Genomic DNA, 24,758 nt, shown 5'->3' on the forward strand with positions numbered 1-24,758 from the left:
GACCTGTCCATCGAGGGACAGAGAGGGGAATTTGAATACGCACACAGGGCCATGTAGGCTGTTTTGAAATTGCCATTTGGTCAAAATAACTCCATGTACAGTTTGGCTGTCTGCAGTGGTGGGGTGGGACCTAGAGTACACTCAGGAACAGGACTCTTCTTGGATCCTGTGTGGCTGTATCCTCCAGACTTTTTTGTAAAGGGCCAATATAGTGTCTATAGCCAAAACTTAGCAAGATAATTATAGCTGGCAGGGCTTGGTAATTAATGTCTAGTACAACCTACTGTAACATACTGCTGCTTTTACATGTGTTTTGTGCAAAGTGGGAGTGCTGAGGCGTGCTCGTTTGCTGCTTTCTGATGGGGAGAGGGTGACAAATCCTCCAGGAAGAAGGAAATGTGCTTCCCATCTTTTGGGATTTTAATTAAATTAACTGCAGTGGCAGAAATGGCCAAGTGCCAGGGCTTCTCCTGTCACTGAGCAAGCACTTTGCAGAGAGGCAGCCTGGGCACAGGAAGCTCATACAGGTGTCTCTGTTCAAGAACAGCATCTGTTCTGGCTAACAAGCCTCGCTCTGTGTTGCTGATTTACTTATTGAAGAAGAGACCTTCACCTGTGTCTGTGACCATGTGGGTGCAAGGGTTTGGTGTTCCCACGTGAGTAGCAGCAGGAGCACATGGTCTCTGGCAGGTTTCACTAAAGCCATCTAACAGCATATGCAGCAAGTGCTAATGAAAGCCACATGGCATAAGCTTTGCTCTTTCTATGGAATACCTCAGAGAAGATTTAGCAGAAGCAAAGACCTATTCTGGGGCTTGGAATGTCACGCTGTGCAATGTCTCCTAATGCAGCTACTACTGCCTGCTGAAACCTGGAGTCTGCTCCTGCACTTGAGATCCAGAGTTTCCCTGGCTGCACCTTGTTGGTAGAGACATCCCAGTTTCCAGGTGATGTAGCTCACAGAGGGGTTCAGATCAGCTGCCTCTCCCCACAGACTTCTCTTGACACCTTGCAAGTGCTGCAGGGGCATGGAGAGGAGGCACCTGGGCATATGTGGGTCCATGTCTCAGGGGAGGCTGTGACAGTACAAAGCAAATGCCGTGCACAAGCTGCATCTGCCCTGATCCAACAGGTCATCCAGAGGAGGAAACTGGGGGAGGAAAAGAGAAACTTACTTTTTTTAATGTTAGGAAGGCTTGCCTATTTTTACCTCCATGCAAAATAGATGACTTCTATCACCTGGGACTTCTCTGTGTAGGATTTTGAGCAGAGCAAGCTAATAATGACTGTGTCTCATTGGGATTTAAAATGGAATTCTTGCTTCTTGGTGTAAATAGAAGGTGATAGCGTAGCATGTAGGAGGTCTTTAATCTTCTAGATTTATTACATTTTGTAGGCTTATAATTTTTTTTAAAGCTTTTTGTTTCATCTTGAGCACTGACAGAGGCAAGCAGGTAACTGAGGGTACACACACAGCATTTTGATGGGACTTTTTCCTGAATTCATCTGAAGCCAAGCCCCCTGTGACCAGAGCCCCACCCTCTCATCTGCATTTCATAAGGGTATTACCACTGTAATTAATAGGACTTGTATAACAGTACCTAATTAAAGTCTGATCATATAGTGTAAATTTAACTTGATTATTGTTAGCCTCAGTGAACTCTGCAGGAGATTAATCCTGGTGATTCACTCAGCACAGAGAGCAACAGCAGCAGCTCTGCGGAGGACCAAAATATTAGCGAACAGCAATGCTCTGTGCCCCCAAACCCTGCAAGGTAGGTCTAGGTACCGACGGTAGCACCGGTGTCAGGGAGGGGTCTGTGCTGGGACAGGAGTCTCCCTGTTTTCAAATTGTTTAAAAGCCACTGGGATGCCAGCAGGCTTCTACAGCACCGTTCTTAAAATCACTGAATAAGGAGTCTGTGAGAGGATTATGGCTTACATAAGAGTTTTATGTCTGTCCTAAAGCTACAGTCCTATGCATTTGTGCTCTGCATAGTGTGTCTGCCAGTGATTCATGGACACCAGAATGTCCTGAATGACTACAAGCCACATTTTGTTTAAGATTATTACTGATACAGGACCTGGTCCCGGTCTTATGAAAGCTGGTGCGGTTTAGTCTGTGGGAAGAGAGTAGAGGCAATAATGTTATATTTTTTATATTAATTACTGCATATTAAAATGCTGTATGCTTTGCTTCTGCACATTGTGCTGGAGAATTCTTTGCTAAAAAAACAAGTAAGCCTTTGGTAAAATAATAGGGTTTTCTCTGTATGTAGTTCTGAAGTACAGGGCATGGGGTTTGTCCTGTCTTTGGCTGAGCACATCTGTTTGTTTGCTGCTAATAATAGTTTAATCAATGGGGCTGATTCCTGTATATTCTCTGTCTGACAGTAGCCCTGAAGACCCAGATGGCAGCAAGAAAAGGTCTTTTGTATGTGTCACTTTTTTTTTTTCTTTTTTTTTTTTTTTTTGTAGTTGTGGCTTAATTAAAAGCAAAGAGAAAGTTTTACTCCTGTTTGCATGAATGGTCACATCAAACGGCACAGGAAAATCTAGGCCAAGCTGCTTTCAGTGGGCTAAGGAACATTATACCATTGCACCGCTTCCTTTCATAGTAGCAATGCCTCTTAATAAACGTCAGGCACCTTCTGAACTTTCTTTGAAACCGTTACCTTTGCTTTCCACAAGTACCCCGTAGCCCACCTTGCCCCCCCGGCTCACTGTGGCACGGCTGTTGTTAGGAGATGTGTCCATGTGGGATGGGAAGGAGAGGGATGTGCGCGGGGTGCATCCTCGCTGCCTGCAGAAACGGTGCCGGTTATATAACGCCCTCGCTGGGTAACGAGGTGAAACTCTCTCAACTCTTCTGCAGGAGCTTTCAGAGGGTTTGGGGCTGCTGGCTGGCTGAAGGGTAAGTCAGGGATGTGTTCCTCAGGGGGGACTGTGTGTTGGGGTGCACACGCAGGTGTCAGTGTGTACAGTGCTGAACAGGGGCTCCAGCATTAATGACTGAGATGTGGGTGCAGGCAATGGTACCTCAAGCAAACACGGCCACTCAGCACCTTGCCTGAAACAGATCATTTTAGGGTATTGCTACTTTGTGAAACAGCTGTGTAATTTGTCTATGCTGTTTGTCTGTTTTCCTCTTAACATGCCTGAAACTTAATTAAAAATAAGCTGTGCTTAAGCCACAATGGCTTTCCTTTAATAGTGGTAATAATATTTTGTGAGAGAAGGCTGTGCTCAGGCAGCTTTATATCAAATGATCCAGGATGCTGATACTATTCAGAATATAACTTGCTGGAGCTTTGCTGTTGTTGTTTGTACTTGCTGTCATTTCTTGCACTTGCAGACTTGTACCTGCTGTGTTTGCTTGTCCGAGTGCAACTGTTCATGTTGACTGATGAGTGCATGCTGGATGATTGTGTCCACGAGTGCTGGATATCCTTGTCTGTTTTAAGACTGAGGCTACAGGTCTGGATGTGCTTGCCACTGTCATGGAAGAGTTACTTGTATGCATAGCTACTGTCAAATGTGCATCTCAGAGCAGAAAGCAATCTTGGTTTGCAACAAGATTAACAAAAGGAATGCCTGAGCTTTTCAGGGTTACATTGTGGAAGCTGTGTTTTCACTGTGAGTGCTGTATGTGCTTCAAGTACCTGGGAGTTACTGGGGGAACTGGTTCCTTACAGAGACAGAAGGGCTGTGGGGAGGGGCTGTGCATCCACAGCTCAGGCAGCTGTGAGCTCAAAAGATTCCAGCAGCGAGAAACGGAGCCCAAATGAACCTAAATAAGCAAGGGATCTGAATTATTCACAAACAGAAATGCTTGTTCCTGAATAGTCAGGTGTCTGAATCCGGAGCAGCCTCAGGCCGTGGGACTGGCATTGTGAGGGTGAGTGTTGTCCTAAAATGACCTGTGCAACAGAAAAATTGGTTGGTAGGAGATACAGGCTTGTATTCCCCTGGGACTGAGAATCTCTTGTACTCAATTTTTAGACTCTTTTTTTTGTTATCATCTCAAAGGTACTTGATGCCACAATTCCTGTCACTTTGGCTTTTGCATTTGTTCCTTGCAATATTCAGCTGGAGTAGCAGCCTACCAGGGCCCACATCCTATATCCTATTTCATCTTTGTTCTCCTTCTCTTGCTGTGCTTGAGTCCAGTGGTCCCATAGGTCTGGCTGGTCCCTTGGTGGTTGTGTGGCCTTTGTGTGAGGAGATGGGTGGTAAGCACAGGGGGACTTAACCTGAGGGCAGAGAGTCGCTCCAGACTTAAGGGAGCTGCACAAGGACTGGTTGCCACGCTGGATCTCTGGGGTCATGGGCAGTCAGATGTGTGGTGGCCCCTTCTTTTGCATCTCCCCATTGCTAGGGCTTCTGATGTGCTGCAGAAGTTTTGAAGGGAGCAGCTCCCCGATGTTTTGTACCCCCACCCAGGCACCTGGAAGGGGTACAGCAGGGGGAGCTGGAGCTGTTGGCCACAGTGTCCAGGACTCGGACCCCAGGAGGGGAAATGAGCTGATGAAGTCTCATCTTGGTGGCAGGTGTGGCACATAATCATCTTTGCACCAGGGGAGGTGGCTTCTCTGTGCTGCAGAAACACCGTGCCGCTTGGGGGAAGACTGCTGGTTCTCCCAGAACGGTAAAGACAGCAATGGGGTCAGGCCATCCAATGCTGCAAACTCCCAAGCATCGTGTACATCAGTGAGGATAGGTAGATTGCCATAAGTGGCCATAGGTAGAGAAATATCACATAGCTGCTTAGTTTTTCATACATGATCACTGAGGTGCTGGTGGCTTTGTAACTTTTGCAGTCCCATAGCTGAGCCCTCAGGGTCATGATTGCTGCCTACAGATAGTGAGCCTTGCCCTATATATCAAGCAGACTTCTCTGTGCACATGCCTATGTTTAATTACCATTATGAGACAGATAAAAAATTTAAAATGTCATTACAACGTGGTGTGGGGGTGGGATTTGCAGTCTAACTGCAAGCCTCCTGTTGGTGAAACTGCTCCAGGTTTGTCTGAACTTTACCACTGGACAGTTGGTGTCCTCTAGGAGCTGCTCTCTGAGCAGGCTGATGTGGCTTGTTTTGTTTGTCACTGACTTGCCTGGGTATGTCAGTGTCAGCACCTCTCCTGAGACTTTCCTATGGTGGAAATTCTGCCTGGTTAAAACTCCTACCATCCAGATGCCTCAGCAAGAGCAGTGCTAGGCGTGCTTTGCCCAAGGAGTAACATCCTTCTTGAAGGAGAGTTATTTTGATGTGGACAAGGGTCATTAGGACTGCACTGACTTCCTGATGTTGGTACCTGTTCTGAGAATGGGTGCTGATCCCACCTTACCAACCATTTGATGCACTTTGCAGTAAAATGACCCTCTGGTGCTTATAAACCTTTCAGGGTATTAAAATGGCCTTAAACCCTGCTGTGTTTCTTGCTTTAGCTTGGAGCTGGCTCAGAGCTGGGTTTGACTGGCAACTCAGCCACTGCTTGCAGTTTAAGTTTCTTGGGATGGGGTGATGGATCCCTGCCCTCTCCCAGTCCTGTCCCCCTGCTGCTTTTGGTGCAGGCTGAGCCCTGAGAGTTTAGCTCCAAGCTGCAGCCGGTGACATTCTCGACATGCAAACCTCAGCAGCAGGATCAGAGCCACATTTCTCAAATTGACAAAGCAAATAAAGGCTTTTATTCTGGGGGGAGGAGAGAACAAGAATGATTCCAAACATTCTAATAAGCCCCTAAAGTAAATAACTAAATGTTCTTCCATTTTGGTGTAGCTCTTGGAAAATTTCCCAGGATGTCTTTAAAGAGCTCATTGTAAAATAGTGGGATGTTCTTTTCCCACAGGTGTATGTTAAAACAAAAACATTTCACTTGGAATTATTATAGAATTACCTGGTCTTGGGATTACTATGAAGAGCTTTGGGAAATCATTCACCTGGGCTGCATTACCAGGGAAGTGCTGCTGCCATGCAGGTCCATAGTTTGTATAGCAGGGGAGGCAGAGGTTCAGAACATGATCTTCCCTGGCTTTAAATGGGAAATTGTGGGGATTCTGTTTCATCAGTGAAATTGGTTCTGTTCTTTAACTTGAACTTTTTAGAATACAAAGGGAGGCTTTACTACAAATGGTATTGTTTGCAACAACCTCATGGACCCGCCAAATTTTTTTCTAGCTGAAGTATTTTGTTGCAGGAATCAACAGAGAATTACTTCCAAACTTGTTTTAACATTGTAACACAAACACCTGTACATAGGAAGCAGAGGTCTTCCTCTGTTTGCATCCTTCTCTGTCTACCTGGAAGAGCAGTCTGGCCCTTCCCTGCTGCCACAGAGCACCTTGAGGAAGGTGCTGAGCCCTGTCAGGGAAAAGGAGCACTGGTACTGATTGCTTGGGGAGCTGAGCCCAAGGCAGACCAATGAATTGTATTGTTTTCATTGACTTGGGTAACGTTTTTATTAATTACCATTCCCTTCACAGACTCAGGGACCAGAGTCATAAAGGTAATGAAGGATGAGTAATAAAGGCAAGCACAGATGCTTATCTGTCCTAGTCCCTCTGACATGCCAGTCCATTGAACCTGTTCGCTATTTGGACCTCATCTTAGTTAGAATTTGATTTTGAATCTCCATATGTGTGTGAATTGGGAACTCCCCTGCTCAAAGCACTGCTTCAGCTGTTTGGAAAATACTGTACCAGGCTGTATGGTTATTAATAAGCTGATTTTGCTAGGAGAATGGAGCACCATGTCTGAGCTCTTGTGCAGGGCAGGCTAATGATATTGGACAGTGAGCAACTGTCACTTTTGCTAAATCTGTCATATTGCAAGTAAGCTGCTTACAGCATGCAGTGAAGATGGGCAGAGAGACAGGCTAATCCACCTTAGGGCTCTACCCAAACTGAAATTTGGAGTCTGCTTTTCTCAAGAACACTGTTGTCCCTTGGAAACTGTTGTCTCAGAAGCACAAAGAAAGCTAAGGATCTGAACAGGCATCAGTTTTGCTGAATAAACTCCATCTGTGTGTCCGCTCAAGGTCTTCTAGACCCTCATTCCTGAGGAACAGAAGCAACACAGAATTTTTCAGAAAACATATCCTTGTACATTGCTGAAAAATGCAGCACAGATTTGGAAGCAAATCTGAGGATTTGCAAATCTGAGGAGGAAAAGGGGAATGAGACCTGGTCAGCAGTACTGGACTCTCAGCAAAGCTTTCATGGGTGGGAGCTGTGGAAGTAGCACACAGAGGCTCTTGGTTGTCTCTTTCTGTTACCAGTGCAGCCAGATGCCAATTCCCAACCTAGAGACCCCACTGGAACCTCATCTGCAGCAGTGTGAGTGCAGTCCGTGGGCTCTGCAATGGCTCAGTGATGGGTTTGGAGAGGTGGGAAGATGGATGTGGGCACCCACTTCTGCTGACACCTTCCTGCACCACCTCCTGCTGAGCCCTAGGCTGTTCTTCCCTGTTGCTGCTTTAGGCATGATTGTCCCTTCGTGCTTCTGTGGTAGAAAAGCAGTGTATTTGTCCCAGGTTTCTCTCTCTCTTTTTACAAGTGAGACTTCACCTGTTCACAACATGTTTTTCAGAAACAATCCCCCATTTTGGCCTCATTTGGCCAAAGTGCGTAGCAGTTCCTTGAATTTGAGTAGATAAATAATCATGTTGATGGAGTTGCTGCTTAATATTAAACTAAGTCTGTTGCTGAATCAGGTCCTTGATCTTTGGCAACCTTTGTGCTACAAAAGTATTTATAAGTGTAAACATTAGATTGTAGATGCAGTTTCTTGAGATAACACTGCAGCATATGGGGCACAGGGCTGAACTTTATGGGGCAATAAAACTCAGTGCTGAACACTGGGAATTGTTTCCTCTTTGCAGGCCTTTATATCCACTTTTAACAACTGTTCCTCCATGGCATTTAGTAGTGTTTAAGAATATCTTCATTCCCCTAAAATTTGTCCTGTCACCTGTGCAGTGCTCCACAGGCAGAAGGTGTTTGCTGGTACTATTGTCTTTCCTGTGGTTGCAGGAGAAGTTCCATATGAGAGTGGAATACTGTATTAAGCTGGGACAGTAGATCATGCATAGGGTTTGAAGGCTGTCAATTACAGTATGCATTTTGCAATGATGAGGCTGTAGAAAATATGCTTGCAATGAGCTTCAGGAGATCCCCAGCTTTGTGGCTCCCCACAAGGGGATCCACAATGGTCAAAGGTAGAGAGGTGCCTGCATGACTTACAGCTTAAGAAATTACAGCTTAGGAAAACAAGACAGGAAAGTAGGTTTAAATGCTATCAGAAAAAGGAGGAGATAAATTAAATGGCTTATTAAAATCATTCCGAGGTCATCCTCTGAATCAGTCCTGCCTGTCAGCCCAACAATGCTAACAGTAATCACAAGCCTCCAAGATACAGAGTTGAGGTCCCTCCTTTTCCTGAAGATACCAGGGAGCATGTGAAACTCATGGATGGCCATCGTAAGCAACAGGTTGTGCCACCAAGGATAACAATTCATGAGTAGCTGGTTTAAGACCAAAGAAGGCAGTTCCGTCTTCTGCTCCCTGCAATCTCCGCTGCATTGGCACAGTAGTGGCAAAGTAGTTGAAAGCCGATCGTTACAAAATGTCTCTCCAAGCAGTAGCTTTCAACCATGCAAGCGTGATTTTTCACACAAAGGAAGTTGGGTGTGGCAGAAGCGCCTTTCCAAGGGTGAGATTTGCTTGAGCTGGTCATGAAACTGCACCCTGAGGGCTGCTGAATCAAGTTGCTTGTAAAAGTCAAGAGTATTTTGATGTACAAGATGTTTATGTTCCCTCTTGAAGTGTTCTAATGAGGATACAGCGATAGCATCAGGGCAACGGGGTCACAGAGCGGAGCCCTCGGAAAGCGCATGCCTGGCTCCTCTGGTGCTTACCTGGGAATGTGTTTTGGTTACCGACTGCTAAACATAGCAAAGCTGCAGCTGCATTATCATTCTACTGAATGCCAAAAAGTTTGTTGTGTCTTACTGGAGAGCACGTCACTGTGGCCTTAACCAGCTGTAATACAGAGGCTGTTGAAAAGCACGGCTCTGTTACCATCACAGTCCTTTTATTTATTTTTACCTTCAGGAGGAAGTATTTGTTGAAATTAACTTCTAGCTCCCCAAAGATGAAGACGTTTCTAGTTGGAATGGTATCTATGAGTAACTTTTTTTAAGGGTAGAAAAATGTTTTCTGGTAGGGTTATACAATTTGGTTTATATGTTCTCTGCAGTCTTCACCACCATAGAATCGGGTGAGGGGTTTCAGATGGTTTTAGCAATAGCTTAGGAGATGATGGACAGTCTAAGGTTTTGAATACTCTTTAGATGATACCTTAGTATGAGGCCTGTGAGGATGAGAATGCTGCACTGCCACAGGAGAGATCCAATGAGGCATTTATGCCTAAAAAACACTCCCCAAATTAGCCTGCCTACCAGACAGGGGCTCCACCTTGAAGGCATTGTTGGGGAACCCATGAACAGTGCTGGAGAGCACCCCAAACAAGTGATTTATTGGAAACTGGATTCTTTTCAGGCATTTCAGTTTGGATGTCCTGAGCCACTTGTCAGAATTTTAATAGTATTTACCTCAAGTGAATCTGGCTGTGGGCGTTGGGGTTTTTTTGAGGAATTTAGTTTTAAATAACATTTCCCCTGTCTAGATCTTTATCATTTTAGAAGGGATCTCAGTCTGATTGCATGTGACTTATTACTGGCTCTCACAGGCATGGCTGTGTTTATACAAGTCAGGATTTTTTCCTGGAAGGTGGGAAGGTAATCATTGCCCCCCTGGCACATTATGGGGGACAGTTCTGCAGCCCGGCTTCGCCTCGCTCACTTACCTTAAGTTCTCATTGGGCTCTACCAGAGAGTATTTCTGCAGTTCTGACAATCTGGCGTCCTCCATGTCAGGCTGAAGCTGTTAATTTTATTTGGGGTGGTTTTATTTGGTTGGTTTTGGCGAGGACGTCTGAGGTGGGTTTGACCTTTTTGAGCTGGATACTGGGGTTAAGGCTTCTTCCTAAAGGTGCTAACCAAGGAAACTGAGCCACGTTAGAAATAACACAAATACCATTTGCAGTCTTGCTTCTGGTGAGAGATAACTACTGGAACACAAAAGCTGCCATTGAATTTTTCTGTTGTGCAGCAGCACTTTGTTGAACAGGGATGAACCTAAGCATGAGTTCAGTTTCACTACAGCACTTGCTGAGTAAGGGTCTAAGTTAATAACATCAAGTAACAGCTGGTGCCAGAACCGCTTTCAACTATGTAGGAAATTTAAGACTGTATTTCTCAAATACACAAGCCCATTGCACTGCAATGCCAAAAGGAAAATTTCACTTTGCATTTGCCAAAGCTGAAATTTGGTGGTTGCAATGAATCTGCTTTGCAGTAACAGTGCACTGGGTGACAGTGCTGTTGGAACAGAAGCTACCACTGGTGTTTGGAAACAGCCCTTGTATGGAAGAAAAAAAGGCTATTAAGACATTCTTCTGTGAAATAGCTCCAGACAAAGCATTGAGCACACGGCAGTGTGTAGGAGAAGAAAAATGTGCATTAAGGCTTCTTCATCTGTTGCATGAGTAATCAAAACTTATGTAAATATGCCTTCTTATAAACTGTATTTATCTTATTCTTATGGAGGAAGCAATGGTAATGCCTCTGTCCTTCAGTTGTATGTATGGAGTATAGATAAGCAGCATTACGTGTCCTTACGTGTCCTTATCCCTGTGGATCACCGAGGAAAAGAAACCAACTAAAAGCAATTCCCCATGACCGTTACTTGGAAACTTTAACAAAGTCCCAGGCCCTCTAATCCTGGATGGTAATGCTGTCAAATCTGTATCTGAAAGACAAGTATGAGAGTCTGAATAACATGTCAGTTTAAGATAATCTTCCTTTTTTTTTTTTCACTGGTACGTATTGCTGCATGTGCTTCAGCAGGGAGACGATGTTAAGGTTAAGAGGCTTTGCTAGTATAGTTGAAATCTTCTTGAAATGTATCTGAACTGGCCAGCAAGAAGAGACAAGAGCTAAAATGTGGTTTGACACCAAGAAAAAGGATCTCAGATTGTGTTGGTTCAAATTCAGAAAAGTGCTGTGACAGCCTGCCAGCGTGAGTCATGTATTTTGGGAGTGTTTGTGCTTCGTAGCCTGTTCCCCAATAGAAGACACTTCTCTTTTGGAAAACTTTCAGCCTTGTGCAATCAGTCCATCTGCTTTAAAGATAAATATGTGTATATTAATAATGAGAGGTCTATTAACAGGTTGACATTTCACGGGATTTTAGGGATGAACCTCTGTCTGCTGAAGTCAGAGGCAGCTTTGCCATTAACAAGTATGTTTAGTCACTGGATAGTCTAACAGTGCAATTGCCTTTATAGACTAGAGTTATCTAAAGGCATTCTGTAAATGTCAAACAAGGTTTGACTGGGGTTCCTTGTGCATTATTTTGTGAGTAACTAGGGTGTGGGAACTAGATTTTAGAAATCTATCCATATGTGGAATACTTCAGAAATTTACCTAAAGATAAATGCGTAACAGACCTGATATTCCTAGGTTTCTAGTGCCTGGATTGTGAGAGTTGCAGTCTTTTAAAGGGCTGGCATCTCCAAAGAAAAGGGGATTTTTTGCTCTGATGTACATTGAGCTTTGGAGATGGTTTCATATTTCTACCATATTTCGACCATATTTCGACCAACCACTGACATATCCCTATGCTACAACCTATAAATCACCCAGGGAAAAGCATGAGGTCTTTGATGTAGCAAAATTCTCTGATGCCACAGAGCCTGGCATCAGGCCTGTGGGTTTTATCCCCGCTCTCTCCCTCCTGATGTGTTTGCCTGATGTTTGAACTCTGTGTAAGTTGACTCAGAGGATCCTGGAGTTTCAGCTCTGGAGTCCAGGAGAGCAGAAAGGATGCTCTTGGCTCCAATGCCCTAACTGGCTTGTCCTTTGTCTAGGACAGTGCAAGTTCTTTCCAAGCAAATATTTACAAAGTAAACAGCGGGGGAGAGTTCATATACATTTGTTGGCATTACGTCAATACAGATTTATTCTGTTGTGTGTTTTAGAAGTTTAATTAACATGAGGTTTGCAATATGTGCTGGAAAGTAAATAACAGGCGCATCTTTATTTTCTTGGGAGAAGAGTAACGCTTCTTTAGAAGAAAAGGTATGAAGGCTTTTCCTAGTGCATGCAACTCTGTTCACTGGTTCCATGCAGGCCATTCTTCAGTGCACACATCTTAAATCCCCTGTAAGCCCAAATATCAGGCTTAGGGGAGACTAAAGTGCTATAGAGATCTCACAGTGAGCCTTTGCACAGCGAATGTGTTTTATCCCACCATCTGAACACCATGCAAACAAGCAGTGAGACCTGAAGTAGATTATCAACTCCATCAGTTTGGCTGTTGTGCAGAGCTGTTTGTGGAAAACATATCAGATGCACAAGCTGATGCTGCTTTGCAGATTTTGCCATGTTAGTGATCAAAAATATCCAACATGACTAGAACATCCACAATTGAGCTGCTTTCATTTGGAAGGACTTCTTGCTGAGAAGTCCACTGAATTTTAAATCTTATAGAGGAAGCAATGGTAATGCCTCTGTCCTTCAGCTGCGGGTATGGAGTATAGATAAGGCCAGCAGGCTTTTACAATAGAGTCCTGATATAACCTTTAGCAGAGGACCACAGATGACAACCATGTGAAAAGATTACTGTGCTTTTGATGCCATCTGCCCTGTAATTGCCCCCATAACCGATGTGTTGTATCCTAGAAGTGATACATCATTCTCTGATGTCTCATCCATGAAGTCTGGTTCTGGGGCCTTGCAGATTATTTATATGTGAGGTTTCCACTGGGGATTCCAAGGTACAAGCTGATCAGTGGTGAAACGTTGCTGCCAGCAATGGGAGCTCTAGTTAGAGATAAGAAATCACACCTTACTGGAGCTGTCAGTGAACTTTTAGCTCTCTGAACAAAGAATCTTCATTAGATTCCCTGGAATTGCCTGCATACTCAGGGCCAGTTATAGGTGTACATGTCTTCAGGGCTTGAGCTCAGCTGGAAAGGAGAAAAGTCCTGCACTGGAAGAGGTCTCTCCAACATGATCATATCCTGGGCTCACAGACAAGGTCTCTTCTTAGTAGACTGCATCCTCCAATCTGCTGGAAATGTTCTCATGCTTCTTCTGGTGCTTTTGATGTAACATCTCATATCTGGGATAATGATGTCTTTGTACTCCCTTTTTTCCAAGAAAACTTCCATCATTTCATAAGCAGCTAAAATGTGCATAGCCACTAACTCCACTATTAATGTAACATTTACGACAGACTTGACAACAAGGAACAGATTTCCTGTTCATGGTTAGTCCTGCTTGGCTGAACTGAACACAACAGTCAAACGTCTCTTACTTTTCTCAGTATTTCTGTTAGTGTGTAACTGACCTTTCCCCCTCCTTCATTCCTATTCCTCTTCCTGTTTTGTTCTTCAAATATCATTTAAATGATTTTTGATGTGAGTTAAATGCTATAGAAACGCTACTGATTGCTGTTCTGTTCAGATTTGTCAACTCTGTTATTTTAAGGCATCGGGTTGACAAACAGGTTTCTAACACCCTGAGGCAATGAATATTTTCCCAGGTTGGCATTGTAGAAGAGTAGAGTAGAAGTATATTTTTTCCAAGGTTGTGCAAGAATAGGCACAGTGTTTGTTAATTGTCCCTCATCTCCCTGTACGTTTTTATTGCTCTGCCACTGTGAATAGGTTGTTACTGGTTGGTTTGTTTGTAGCCATCCCCTGCACTTTGATAGAGAAATTGCAGTGGGTGATAGTTGTTCTCTGGACCTCTTTAAAACTCTTCTTTCATCTGCCTCCTGATTTTGTTCTGCCTATTGAAATTTCATGTATTCTGGGGGGCTGGCAGTCCAGATGTTTTCATGACAATGGTGTCTTTATCATCAGGATTTCATAATTAGGCAATTATTTTTTTTACAATACAGTCATTCTGAGATTTTTGTGTAATAAGCAGTTAGATATTATAATTTGCATGAAATGTCTTTTTTGTGTTAGTATGGATTAGAATAGATTTTAATTTTACAATTTGAGAGATCTAAATTAGACATTGTAGTAAAGAAAATTTACTTCTTATGTCTATTAGAACACTTACATTTGTGTTATGCTTATGCCAGCCAGAGTAAAATAGTTCCATATGTTTTTAATCTTAGGTTAAGTTAAAACTGCTGGTAGAAGAGATGGTGGGAAAATGGACTGTGATGATGCAAGAAAATGTAGCTAGAATTTTTAAGATACTGTAGTGCCCTATCCCCTCCTGGTCTGCAGCAGGAAGTCCAAGTGTCAACAGAAATAAAATTTTAGTCCATTTGAGCCAGCTGGAAGGTGCAATAACTTCAAGTCACTTTGTTGTGATTATTTCAACTACTTCTTTTTGCATGTAGGTGGAATATTCAAGCGAAAGTATTTTCATTTCTACCTCTTCCTATTTTGTGTGTGTTTCAGCTGATAGATGCAGTGGAAGCAATTGCCTGCAAAAAAGGGCTTGTTTCAGTAAAAAATCATTTCCCATCATTTCCCTAAAGAGCTCCCTCTGTAATGTCTCTCACTCTGTCTCACCAATCTTATTTCTTTTCCCTAATGTGCAGTAAAATATTAATCTTTTCAAATGTTAAGCCTGAGTTTAGTCTTAGTTTATGTTTTGCTTTTTAATGGCAAGTGTTAAACAGTGATTTCTAAGGATGTTCACAGTGGCAGAGTTGCAAAGAACACTGGATGAGTATGATTTCTGTTTCTATGCTTTTTTTATTTGTAGTAGAAAACTGCCTGAAAACTTTATTCCTAGTCCATCTTCATTTGTGTTTTGATGAGAAAACTCCCGATGGCTTTAGGCAAACAAAATACTTCGAAGATGTAGATGTTTTGCTGAACTTAAGCAACTGTTACGCTTAACACTTAAGCTTAACCATTCGTTACGCAGGGACTGTCTGTGGATGACAAGTGCCACAGGTTACCGTGTTTCTTCTCTAGCAACACTCTGTCCAGGTGCATTTCAACCAGTGATGCCACTCCTGTTCACTAAAACAGAAAGAAGATAAATTATGTATAAGTTGCAGGAGAAAATCCCTAGTAGCCCATGAGTTGTCCTGGAGAAAAGGGATGCTGCACATCCGTGAGAACATATATTTTTCTGGCATATTTAACAGTTCCCCAAGATCCTTTATTAACCTCATCAGAGATAACAAAGTTTGTGAGTATGGGGTCAGCTTTGCTGATTACAGGAAAAGCTGTGATGGGGGAGAAATCTGGGGCAGCAAAGAGTGGAAGGGGAACACAGATGCGATCCCAGAGCTGGTGGGTGTTGATGGCTGCTGTTGTTGCCCTGTTGAAGGGAGAACAGGTATAGAGAGCAGCTTTGGCTGGTCACAGGGGTCCATAAGTCTTTTCTGCTTTTAAAAACTGTGCTGTCTGAGCACCACGTCAGGTCAGACTGAGGGAGTTGGAATGAAAATAGCTAAAGCAGCACTGCAGAGGTGAAACAGGAGTCCTTCATGAAGGGTTCCCTTGGACAGTTTCTTTGCCTGTGGCTGTGAAGCTGATGGTGGCACTGGTGCTGTAGCCAAAATTTCAGATGGTGGCTGTGAACGACTTGAGGTTAGAAACCACTCACTCTGTGTCTTCTTGTGTAATCTAAACAGATCTTTGTGGTCAGCATGAAGTAAACGATGACCACGTCTTGTCTAACTCTTTCCGACCGGACCCACTATTTGCCTCTACGAAGTTAAGTAAGAGGTGACGTCGCAGTCTGAGCTAGGGGTGGCTTTCATGTTACATGGTGCTCAAAAAGTAGGTTACTGGGTCAGGAACAGCAAGTTCTGACTGTTTGCCAGCTCGGCCTTTTTTTTCCTGTGATGTTTATACTGCTGTGACCTGCCACGCTGAAATGAGTCTAAAATCAACAGGAGCAGTGCTTCAGACCAGCGAGGTGGGTGTGATTGAACTTGTCCTTCTGTACCTGCATCAGATTATCTGTCTGCAGGATGCTTGCTGTATGGGGCTCCTTTTTTGAAATTAAAAGTAAAGCTAATTGGAATCCAGTGGCTAGAAAAAAAGACAGTCCTTTTAAAATTATTAGCTGGAAGCCAAAAAACCTTCTAAACTCACTGGAGATTGAAGAGATGTGGGGTCACAAATTCACTACTAGGAGAATTTACTCCCAGATCCAGGGTTGTGTTAGAGAAGCAGCCTTGGGACATCTGGATATTTTGAATCTAGCTCAGAACAGTGAATTTTGGGATAACTGAGTTTTGATTACAGTTGTGATCAGTTCGAAATGCCTCTTGCTGTTTGCACTGCTTTTTCCAAAACTGGTTTCTCCCCCACCCCTGGTGTTCTGCCCTTTTAAGCCTCCACAAAGCCAGAGCTCAAGACCTGCTGCAGGGCATGGGGATGGAGGGCAGCTGCTGCCAGAATCGTGTCCCTGAAAGGGAGCAGAGTGCCAGGCTGAGGGTGGGAAACCTGACAGAGAATTGCAGCCTCCTTCCCAGCCAGAGCACAGGGGCAAGGGGATGATGGTTGGACTCAATGATCTTAAAGGTCTAAAGGTCTGAAGCATCCTAAACACTGATTTTGTGTTTTATGACTGCAAAGGTGAAGCTGACACAGGCTGCACGTGGGTGTGTACCTGTCCCAAGCATTGGACCCTATAGTCCCTCCTGTGCTGGGTGATGGCAGCCTGGAGCAGATCACTCATCCTGCTGCTGCCATAGGCTCCATCACCCCACAAGTGGAGCACGAAGGCAGCAGCAGTGGCTCCTTCATTTGCAGGGCTGGCACGAGCCCCTTCTGGTCCTGGTCACATCCGGCTGCCATTAACAGCAGCTGCACACAGCTGCACTGCCCCAGCCTTGCAGCTGGACATCCAGTGTTATATCCAAAGGGAAATTCCTTTGGGTTGGAGGCAAGTTTTCCTCTTGCTCAGTGCCTTTGTGCCCAGATTTCTGGAGCATGATACTGCAGCTCTCCACCCCCGGTTAAGTGCAAAGAGTGGGGTACACAAGGAATGGGTGGCCTGGCTTCAAATATTTGAATAATCTCACCAACAAAAATATTACTCAAAGGAAAGCCTCAAGATATATTCAGTGGCTTGCTGCCAAAGCTGACTTAAGAGGAAACTATGTGGGCCATTCAGTCAAGTGATTCATCAAGCTTTCAGTGCTTCCGAAAACTCATCTAGAAGAAATTAAAGAAAAAAAAAAAAAAAAGGCAGAAAAAGCAGGATTCAAAGAGAGATTGCACCTCACAAAATCTCTGTCTTAAATCACAGAAAGCTTTCTGCTGCCAGGCCAGATGTAGCAGGAGAGAGAAAGAACAACATCACTTAATGCTCATTGCCGAGCTAAAATGGCATCTAATCACAATGCATCAGCAGCACTCCCAGAAAACGGTCCATGCAGCCTGCAAAGGCCACCCTCAGCACTCTGGTTTGCACATGCCTCTTCGAGTTCCTCGTCCATGACTCGAAATATCTGCAACTGGAGGAAAACTGTGTTTCGTAAAGAAGGGCAAGGTGGGTAATGCAGCTAATAAACACACAGATCTCCATATTTTAAAGCAGGGATCAGCTCATCTTCTTACTGTTTAATGAAATGCAGTCAGACTGCAGTATCTCATAGAAGACCTGTTATTTATGAGACTATCAACCTCTCAGAGCTGCAAAGGTTCCTCACTGGTGATGGCTCAGCAGGGCCCTGGTTATCACCGCTGACTTACAGTTCCCTCTCTGCTGGCTATCAGTTCGGCCACTACCAGAGAATATATGTTAAATCTCACCCCAAAGACCCCAGTCCTGCGAGGTGCCGAGTGTTTGGTGTGGAAAGCAGCATTACAAGAGGCAGGAAGGAGGTGAGTATCTCACCCCCTGCATGCCCCCTCTTTCTTAGAAGGCTGGATCAGATTCTTAGCTGATAAAAGTAGACATGGCTCTGTTGCCTTCCGCAGAGCTCTGCTGGTGTATGCTGATGCAGAATATGGCCAGGTGTCTGTTCAGAAGCTAAAGCTCTAAAGGTTTAAGGAGAGGCATATATTTAAAATGCAAAATACCTAGCACTAGTCCTTGCTGGCCTTGTTTCTCAGGGGACTGTGTTGATATTAAATTGTGCTGGAAGTTGACCTGTGTGAAAATCCACATCTTTCTCTGGTGTGCCATCCTCGGTGGCTTTGCAGGCACTGCACAGCTTGATCCTGCCTTTCCCTTCCCATGCAGGGTTAGCAAAGGAAGTGATGGTCTGTTGGTTAGAGAGAGCTGCCACATCACATATGCTCACTTCTGCTTCTGCCCTTGCACCGCTTTGGGGTGTGATCTTCTGCAAAGCCTGTGGCTGTGCCTGGCCTTGATTTCTCTCTCTGAAAAACAATGATGACAGCACTATCTGAATGCTTTCACCTATCCTTTTTTTTTTATTTTGGGGTGTAAAGTGACACAAAAGAGCAGCAATCTGTGTCTGATCTTCATTCCCTGCTGCACAAATAGCTCTTCAGCCCAGCTTTGTCACTTCAACAGCTGTAGCATTAAAGCAAAAATAAAGCCTGATATTGGGGTTCTGCTTTGAAACTCACAAACCATTATTACACCAAGGGAATGCCCTAATAATACTCTGCTTCCAGTCAAAGAACTGATGGAACTAGATGATCTTTAAGGTTCCTTCCAACCCAAAATGTTCTATGGTTCCATGATACTCTCCATGTACAGGATTTTGATCTATGAATCTATAGTTACACTTAATAAGATGTAACAGTTGCTCAGGGGACTGATAATAGGATACAGAGACCTTTATCTCTGTGTCATGTGTTGAAATCCAGACCAGGCCGTTAGCAATTAAAAGGTCTTTCCATCTGATGTCACTCCAGTAACCTGTGCAAAAGGAGCCACAGCTCAGCAGTCAGTGCATAAACTTTTCAGGTTTTAGATTGCTGGACTTTCTCCTCTCTTTTCTTTTTTCTTTTGAAGGGAGGAAAGTATCTTTTTCAATCCCATCCCTGCCCTCTTTAGCACCGTGACCAGCTGTTTGTAGGCAGGCAAGCAGCCAGGCAGACATTGGGCTGTGGTGTTTTCCCTCCCTGAAGAAGGTTTTCCAAACCCAAGCTAAAGTATCTCTCCTGAGACCCTCAGGAGAGCAGCCAGCACTGGCTCTACTCATACTGAGTTTGTTTTGGGACTAAATACACTGTGGTTTTTTCTTGGCATCTCAATACAGCAGCTATTTAGGCATATAAAAATAATAACTCCTAAAGTAAGATGCATGGGTTTCCTCTCTTTCTGTCTATATGAAAAATACCCCAAATATTTACTTCCAAGAGTATTTGAAAAATGGAAAAGAAAGATGGAAACCTTTACTTATTGCTGCATTTTCATTCAGACACAGGCATGTTTGTATTCCATTAACTTGTGGTGAGACTTTATATTTTATATATATATATATATATATCTCTTTCCCATTTATTTATACCTGCTAAGATTTTTTTTTCCATCTGAAAACTGCCGACAAGTGTGAAAGGCTCCATAGTTACCATTCATTGTGACAAATGCTGTGGGAAAGGAGGTATTTTCTTTTTTTGTCCTCAAAACAAGGCCATGCTAATGTTCACACACAGATGTTTGTGTTTGAGAGAGTTTTATAGCAGGAAAGACCATTGTTATCAATGGCTGGCCAAGCACAGAATTCAAATTTTCTGTAAGCTGAACCCAGGTCTGTGACTTGCAGCTGGGGTTTGAGCAGTCCCCTCTAAGTGATGGGACCTGGGGCTTCTCAGGGGCTGGGCAGCCCCATCTTGGTGCTCACGTGTGACCAAGTGAAACTGGCTGGTTCCTCTGCCACCTTCCTTCACCCCGCTGAGAGCTCCCAAGGAGGATTCATGGCTGCCCTTCCCTGTAGGACTCGGAGCCTGGCACTGACTTCCCCAGACCACAGCCACCCAGGAGCCAGCCTCTGCCATGGTCCTCACCAGCTCCAGAGGAAGGTCCCACCTCCCCCACCTTCAGGCTCTTGTGAAACATCACCAGTTTTGGAGGAAAATGGACAGCAGAGAAGAAGAGGACACAACTGAACCCTAATTACCTGGAATATTTTAGCAAAGACTGCCACTTCCAAGCTGCTCTTGAGCCATGTCTTTCTTGGTGGAGATCTGAGTCCTGGAAGATTCCCTCCAATGGGAAATATTGCAGTGATAGGACATTGCTCCTCATTCCTCTGATCTGAAAAGTGCACCTACTCCCAAATATAGGTCCTAAGGAACACTTGCCAAATGGCTTGCCAGAACAGCAGGACTAGGAATCTCCCACTTCCCTTTTCTCAGTACCTCTGAGAGCTTTGAATTCTTTTGTCAGAGTTTACCCCTCTTGGACAACCACTGACATATCCATCAGCACAGCCTTTATCTTGTGGGAAGGAAATGCACACAGACTCAGTGAGCCGGATTGCTGGCTGATGTGTATCGCTCTTGGTCTGCTCCTCGTGCTTCACACCAATTGAAATAATGGCACAGCCATCCCTGCAGCACTCCAGTAAGCTCCACAATTATTTAGGTGTTTTCTTGTAGTCACCTCAGGATCTAAAATTTTGGCCCAGAACCTTTCGTTTCATGAAAACCAAGCATGAGAACTGGGGATTTCTCCCTTTCCCATGCACTTATATTGTGATGTTCCAAAAATTGGCAAGTGTTTTCTTTCTGTGTTAGTAAGGAGGACCCCTGTTATACCAAGAGAAGGCTGGTTGTACAATCTCCCTAAGTTTGTAGAGGGCAGTTTCTAACAAATTCCTTCAGGTCATCTCTTTATGTAAGTTCTGACCTGGTGCACCTGCCTGAGCTCCCAGGTCCAGGTGGAAAGATTAGCTCATGTGCAGTGCATGGTGACTGCTGAGCTGTTCTCATGTGAAGAAACCCTGCCCTACATTAGAGTCCCAGAATCGTAGACTCACTTGGAAACTTTGGCAGAAATCAAGGTTGGATCCAGCCTTGCTTATCCAGCTCAGTGGTGGCCATACCAAATCTATGCTGCTTCTATGCCCAGCACCTCCATTATCTCTGCACTGCACCCACTCACGAGTCCTGTTCCACCTCTCCATCTGTTCCCCAGGACTCTGCACTTGGTGTAGCTAAACTCTTTATGAAATGATGTTGAACCTGATCCAAATATCCCAGGCAGACACCAGCTCTGTTGCCTCTATGACCATGGCATGGCTAATCCCAAATCCAGAGTGACTGCCTGCAGATACCTGAGGTGATGCTGAGCAATGCTCCTGGAGACAGGAATGGTGCTGATGGACCTCATTACTCAGAGCCCAGGGGTGTCAGTAGTCCCATTGTGTCCATTCCCTCTCTGGTGTTTGAAATGCAAGTCAGCTAACACCTGGAATAGCTGTCTGTGACATGGGAGGTGGTTTGCAGAATTTACATCAGGATATAAGTACTATATCTGCACAGAGAATTCCTCACTGAATATTTTTGTCTCAGATTTTGGAACTTGCCAGAGGAGAGGAGGTGGAGAATCTCTACTTTGAATGAACTAGAGATTTGAATTTTCTTCCTCTTTGGGTTTGCTATCCACCCATCCATACTCTTCTTAGACTGCTCCTGTGTTTTTTCCTTTTTGTATTGAACAGTCTGAGCTGATGATGGATGGAGATGCCATTAAGATAAGCACCTGTACTGTACCCAGAAGGATCACAAGCATCCTCTTGGATGCCCTTAATAAAATGTTCAGCTCTTTTGAAGGTTGAAGAAGGCTGTGATACAGATCAAATCCTTAGATCAGCTCTTGGCATGCTCACCTCTCAGCAGCTCCTCAGATGCTCAGTGGTGCTGCTCCAGATTAATTAAGTGGACAAAGTCAAGCTTGAGCATTAGCCACATGCTCTTAATTGCAGCAAAATATGGCAGCTTTGTGGTTTTGGTTTTTGTTATGAATAGGAAGTGATCAAGGCAAAGGAATTCTAGAGTAGGCTTTTTTTGCATTTTTTGGCCACCACAGGGAGTAATTAACCTTTTAAATACTAGACTCATAGAAAAGTCTTAAGAGCTCACAGCAAGCTATCTTCATGCCTGTTGTTTCTGGCTATTTAATTGTCCCCCATGAAGCACCACGTTAGGTAGGTTAGCTGGAAATTGGGAAAATCAGCCATTTTCAGGGAGAGTTTGAGCATGGTTGCAGGGTTTAGTCACCTTGCCCCCAGATTTGCCAAAGCCCACAGTGAAGGAGTGGTGGACAAGTGAGCACAGTGAGCCCTGAACAGCCTCTTCCCTGGGCTGTGTGGCAACCAAAAGTGGTTTTATCTATATTTCACCTGAAATTGTATAAATCATTCTCTTTTCTACTCTTTGTTCTCACCCTTACAATTTTGTGTTGCCTGATAACAAGGTTTGAAATGAGGCTGGCATGGCAGGAGGCATGTCCAAGGAAGGCTGCCCGGCTTTGGGGGCTGCTCTTGGAGCTGCAGTGGAGCCAACGTGCAGCAGCTCAGGGCTCTGACTGCTTGTGGGATTTGATGGCTGAGGAAGAGCCACTAATTCCAGCTCCATATCTGAATCCCAATAGGAATAATTGTACAATGCCCACCTGAAGAGCCCCCTGTGATTTTGTTGGGGTCTCCCACGCCTCCTGCCCTAGGTCAGTGTGTCCTGAACTTTTGCTACTTCCCTGCTGCCTGTTGCCCCAGGTTTGGCCGGGCTTACCTTAGCGATGTGTGGTTGTCTGTCCATCCGGATTTTTCATTGCCCTCTGGGTCTCCCTCAGCTGAAAGACTCTGCTTCAGTCTTTTAGGACTTTATTTCATTCCTCTGTGGCTTGGGGTTTTTTGCAGGGAGGGCATTTGCCACTGTTGCTCTGACACAAGCAGGCAGGGGTTACTTAACTACCCACATCCTCTCAAAATAGAAATTCACAGCCCCACAGTACTTAGACACATTTTCATTAGTGTATACAGTGAGCTTTCTTCCAGCTATCCCAGTCTATTAATAACTGGTCCAAACCTTTGGTTTGCCCAAGCATTTAGGAAAATTCACTTTTTCCATACAGGGGCTGTTGGTATTTCTGTACTCTGAGATCAGAGATGCCATCCTGTTCGAGTGCTTGGTGATGGAGAGAGGGTACATGGCTCACTCACCCAGTTCTTTCTTTCCTTAGATCTGCCCTTTCCCAAGGAGTAGAAAAATACATCTTTTACTTACCCTTTAACTAAGAACTGACCACAGAGAAGGGGATGGAGAGGAAAATTTGGATATACATTAAAGTGTAGGAAATCACAGGGAGATAGAAAAAATAGCAGAGAGACGAAAAGGTGGAAAGAAGGTGCCTTTTTGTTGTGAAGGGATTAGCTGAGAGTCAGCTTTCAGATGCTTTTTAAATAAGGCATTCTCCTGGAAAATACAGATCCTGATCGATTCCAAAACCCTCGGGGATTTTTGAGGTCAGAGCTCCCCTGGGAAAGGGGACCAATTAAACTGAGCAGCAGTGCCATTTGCAAATGGGCTTATTACTTTTCAGTGAGAAATGCTACCAAAAGGGTTTATAGAGTTCCGCTTGAAGTTTCAAGTAAAAATGTTCTTTCATTCTTTGCCCCATGAAAAACTAAGGAGGGGTTCTTCAAGGGTGGACAACAAGGCTTGCCTTGGATAGTTAATGCAAGCAGAAGTGCATGGATGATGCAGGGAGGACCAGCACTGCAGGGGGTGTGACTCACATGGACCCTTCTGCTCCACACTGGCAAGGGGCTGTTCTGAGCATCCTGCGGCCCCACAGTGCCTGTGGGTCATTTGTTCCTTTTGCCTTTCCGTGAGGTTCAGGCCTGTCATGGTTTAATATAGTTTGGTCCCAAGCAGGGAAGTTTTTCATGTTGTTTCACTGACACTTCCATAGAATCATAGAGTGGTTTGGGTTCTAAGGGACCTTAAAGATCACCTTGTTCCAACACCCCAGCCATGGGCAGGGACATACTCCACTAGACCAGGCTGCTCAGGGTCTCATTCAACCTGGTCTTGAACACCTCAAGGAATGGGGCAGCCACAGCTTTTCTGGACATCCTGTTCCAGTGCCTTGCCACCCTCACAGGGAAGAAATTCTTCCAATAACCAATCTAACCCTGTTCTTTTTCAGTTTAAAGCCACCCCCCCTTGCCTAATCACTCCATGCCCTTTTCAAAAGTTCCTGTTCAGCTCTCTTGGATCCTTACTGGAAGGTGCTATATTTTCCTCCTTTCTAGTACTTGCCATAACCCAACCCTGAGACGTTTGCAGCCTGTGAGGTTCCCTCCCTCTCTGGCCTTTCTTACTTCTTTACTCACAGCTGGAAAAGTTTAGTTGACACACAGGTTGATTCCTGACAATCCAAGAAAAAGCTGCCCTCTCAATTTGTCTTGGGGTCACAGTTCAGCCCCCGATCTGGCTCTGCGGTCCCGCTGCTTATTTGCATTTTTCTGTACATGGTTTTTCCATTTCCACACATTAATCTTTCTTTGTTAACACTCTACCCCATGCTGAACAGACAGGAGGCACAGATGGCTTGATGCAGGTTTAGTTTTGGGGTTTTTCTACTCTTTAATTTCTGCAGTCCATTGAACAGGAGCAAAATTTAAGTTACCTAAATATTAAATGTATTATTTTTAATGGAAATTGCACCTGCTTAGCCTAACCCTCCCTAGCCTAACCCTAACTGCTTGC

This window comes from Coloeus monedula (assembly GCF_965178545.1).
Source record: "Coloeus monedula genome assembly, chromosome: 12".
NCBI lineage: Eukaryota > Metazoa > Chordata > Aves > Passeriformes > Corvidae > Coloeus > Coloeus monedula.